The following is a 4,846-nucleotide window of genomic DNA, read 5'->3' on the forward strand; positions in this document are numbered from 1 at the left end:
AGATTCAAATAAGTCACCATTCTCAACTTCTCATTATACTATCTAAAACTAGTTTTGACTATTCCCATTACACGTTAAACTAGTTTCCACTTAACATGTTTCCAGTAAACTAGTTTTAGGGGGGTAATGAGAACAGGGTCTAATACTCTAATTGAATCTCAAAGCTACAACCGTTTTTTTAGAATATTATGCAATTTGGATACAAAGAGTTTACAAAAAGCGAATAGGCATGATTGTGATGGTACCATATTTTGTACAAAGATGAAAGAAAAATACTTTTCAACATTCTGATTAGAGGGCCTCTCATTAAAAGAATGCAGCTTTGTACCATTGCACGAATATGAATATTTGTTATTTCGTTTTGTATAATGCCTCTTAAGGTAGCAAAAAATAATGGCATTGAATAGTACGTGTTTGATTGATGATGGTACTAATGTTGCACGTGTAGCCTCCCATTGCTTGCGAAGAACAAGCAAAGCAGGCGTTGTATAATACAAATTATGACATATGAAAATGACATCAGTGCCTGCAGAAAGTGATTAGCAGAGGATAAACAAATGACAAGGTCTATATAATGGGCCTAATTAAATATAAAAAAGCATTAGTACTATAACCAGCCAATCAGTGAAAATGACCTTCTTTGTGCTCATTAGTATACCATATGTATCAAGGTTAGACAAACCAAAGCATGTCCACTAGTAATAACTTTGTTTTTTTTTTCCAGTTTTCTATTTGTTTATTATTCCATTCAAAGTTAAGTACCGCATCTTTTAATCAAATTAACGTGGTACTCACACGCACAATAAAGACAGAACTGCCTACATTCCAGGATTGTACTGCACTTTTCAGCCACTATATACAAGTACCTTTTTAGGTATTTTTTTTTAGAATTAGGAGTGGCGAAAAAAACAGCTCTTGATAGCATTGTGGTCTGGTGGTAATGACTCTTGCCTTTGAGACAGAGGGCCATGGGTTCAAACACCAGCCATCAAAAAGCCCATGGCATGATTTTCTTATGCCAGAAATTGATCCACATTGTGTTGTACTCAACCCAGGTGAGGTAAATGGGTACCCAGCAAGATTAATCCCTTAAATGCACCAAGCGCCTTTAAAAAAATGGATCTAAAGCCGAGGTATTACATGTACAAAGTTTGTCACTGAATAGGCAACAAGAAAATCAGCACCAAATAAAAGCTTTATCATTATTATTATCATCAAACAGCTAAGAAGAATGAATGACAATATTTGCATCATAAATAGCCAATCTGCGCTAACTATTTCACGCAAGTCTGTCTACGCGCCCTTTGTTATATTCTTTTGTTGTGTTCGCTTCCATTCATTTGTGCATCATATTCTGAAGAATGCACAACAAAAAGCTTTAGTATGGCTCTTCTATGCGCTGTATTGAAATACATGTTAAATTGCAACAATTATATTGATTTATACACATCATATATATACTTAGCAGGAATATCAGATTTGCAAAAAAAAAATAATGATTAGGATGTTATTGTTATGGCCCTAATGCAAGCTCTTCACTGAATAATAGGTGATCTAGTGATCAAATATTTTAATTTACACCTCATAATAATCACAAATAAAATTCCACTTTTATATAACGCTTTATACATCATGAAGGGTTTACGGAAGTAAACTTAGCACTTTAATAATTAGACCTTCATTTTAATTTATCATATATTAATTGTAATCAGTAATTTGATATTTTTCTTTATTTTTAGATGTTGCATTTACCAGAAAGTTACATACAAAGATTGTATCTTGAATTTGTATACCATTTAATAATAGAGACATGATTTTATCATACCAGAAACTTTAAAATACACAAATTTGGGGGACCCAATTTTTACTATAAATGAAATGAGTATCAGATTTTAAATCATTAAAAAAAAAATCTCAATGATTAACCAGACCTGCTAACCTCTGGGAATGAAAAATTGTATTCTGTGATAAAAAAAAATGTATTTTTCCCCCCAAAAAATGTATTTCATAATAAAATGTGTGGCAATGACAATTGAAAACTTTGCAAATAATTAATCTTTACAAAAATATACAGTAACCAAGAACATAAAGGGGCTATATTGAAGAAAATCACTTAAAGCATACATAGTCCAATGAACATGGTCTAGTAACATAATGCTTTGTAATTGATCATAAGCCTGATATCTATAAATGATCATACATAATACTCAATGCAATCGATTGTAGAAACAAACCCTACGATCGAACGATAAGCTTCATGTTACAGGGCCCAGTCAGCGACTGATCCAATGCCCTATTTCTCACAGAAACCCTGGACATCGATCCCTTGAGCTAGCTACCTTTAAAAAAAAGTTTACTTAACTAACAACAAAAAATATGGTCCTTTGCAGACAAGTTTCTGACAGCAGGTAAGTGCTGCAGCTGACAAATTCAAATATATCAGGGGTGTTTCATGAGGCGTCTGTTGTCATTTTCCACTGACAAATTTGCTCTGAACCAATCAGGTGCAAGGATTTCAGTAGCTTATAACAAAGTCGGTGAAAACCACCATCTACTTGTTTCAAGAAACAGTGCGAACAAAATATGAAAGGCGAAAGAACTTTGAACCTCTCCTACATGTATGAGAAGTTCAATGCGTCACTTAATTTGCTTACCAAGCAAATATATTTTTCAGTCTTATTTTCTGCTGAAAATTAAAGATAAAATTCAAAATCGACAGCTTTTTGGCAGAGCGTACCTAGAGGAAATGAATCCATGATGTGATTAATGGTTATTTCATTTTATTCAAAGATATATTTTCTACAGGTAAGATTATATTTTGGAAGTTGGGACTTTGATAAGATGTAAATCTTGAATCATGACATCCAGTCACATCGATACCAAGTAAATTTATATAAACTCCATGAAAATTACAGGCACGATATCTTTTGAAATGAAATCTTATCTTGAATCACGACACCCAGCCATATCGATACCAAGTGAATTCAATCATATAACTCCATGAAAATCAAATGCCTGATATCTTTTTTAGATGAAATTTTCTTCAAATTTTCCATAGCGGAAATGTGAGAACACATCTTTGTTGCCTATCAAGAGCGTGCTATTGTTTAACGACCTCATGGTGCATGCATGTACCTCATAAAACTTCAATCACAATGGACCAATAGCATTGCAGAAAAGTAAATTGAATGTACAATGTCATGCCACATTCATGTTGACACCAAGCTGTTAGTCATGAAAGGAGATTTTAGTAAAAATAATGGCGGGGAGCTACTTTTCTTTTTCTTTCTCATCACAATGTAAAAATGCTGTCAAAAATTTGAAGCACATTGTTTCCGCCTCTTACTATTGTTTAAAGTTTTAAACAAGTAGTTTTACATTTTTAACCAGTTTCTTTTTCTTTAAATCCTAAACAAGTTGTTAAAATTTGTAACGATTTCAAAAAAGCTTAACATTTATTTATTTAAATTTTTTAAAGAAATTGTTGTTAGAGTGACAGACTTCTACTATGCACATCCCTGCTGAGCATGATGAGGGGTTCTTGGGCTGACCATGGTCATGTTTAGTAATGACTCATTATCATCAGTTTGATACTAATTGTCCTCGTCTCGGGACCTTTGTATGAGGTCTGTGGTGAACAAGGACAGTGCAAGGCTCTTAGGCCAACAGTCATAGGGTGTGTTTATGCTTACATTGCGAGGACAGAATCAGCGTTTTCAAACGTTTCAAAACACTGATCGTAAACATGGTTCTGGGAGTGCTGTTTTTCAGAGGTGAAATCACCACCTCCAGCTGGATTTGCATCGTAATTTAAACACGTTTACGATCGTGGTTCTGTTACTTCCCCAGGAAGCCTGATTCTAGTCAAACGACGTTTACAAATGCACCTTTTTGTGAGTTTACGATTGGCGTTTTGAAACGTGATTTAAATGAAAGTAAGCATGGACGCAACCATGTTTTGTATCAATCACGTATGGAAAGGCTGATTCTGGCCTGAAAAGTGAAAGCATAAACACAGCCTTAGGCAAACAGTCATAGCAGAAAATGTCATTGAATGGTGAAGGATAAATCTAGGCCTCTACGCTTGACCATCATCACATGTGTGGGGGTCTGAATGGTGAGACTAATTAGCTTGATATCAGTCCTATGTCCTATGCCATTTAGCTAGGGCCGGTTGCTGAATGGTTATTAAAGGTGGGGGGGGGGTGGCTGACCATGTATAAAGAAAAATAATACAATCAGATGATAACGTTTTGTTTTGTACACCTATCATAATTCGTTGTAAAAGTATATGGGTGAAGCCCCCCCCCCCTGTTCCACAGTCCCTGTTCAAACAGCTCAAACTTGTATACTGCCCAGTCAGATGGGGTAGGACGAAGAAGACTACAACTGCTGTGATGGTGGCCCAGTCTTGCCTCTGATGTAGCTACCTCAGCGCCACCCCCCCCCCCACTCATCCAGCTGAGAAATTGTAGCTGCCCTTTCAGAGAGGCCAGACTGAACTACAAGGAGCATCCCTCTTCCCCGCCAATACCCTAAAAATGACAATAAAATACCCCTAATTGTGAAAACAAATAGTTCAAAGTACTTGTTCAAAACGAAGATAACATTGGTCTGAGATTACATATAGGTCACTACAAAGAAGATAATGAAATAAACATATGAAGATAAAATCACCTCATCATCAAAGAACCTCACATAAATATTATCTATGCCTACATGTTCACCCAGGACATGGATGCTCTCACAAAGCAGCATTGGGCAGAGAGTTGCATTTATTTCATTATTTTTTTAAAACTGAGAATAAGATTTTTGAAATGAAATATTGAAAACTAAAATTTATCAT

Source organism: Lytechinus variegatus, chromosome 15 (assembly GCF_018143015.1).
Source record: "Lytechinus variegatus isolate NC3 chromosome 15, Lvar_3.0, whole genome shotgun sequence".
Classification (NCBI taxonomy): domain Eukaryota; kingdom Metazoa; phylum Echinodermata; class Echinoidea; order Temnopleuroida; family Toxopneustidae; genus Lytechinus; species Lytechinus variegatus.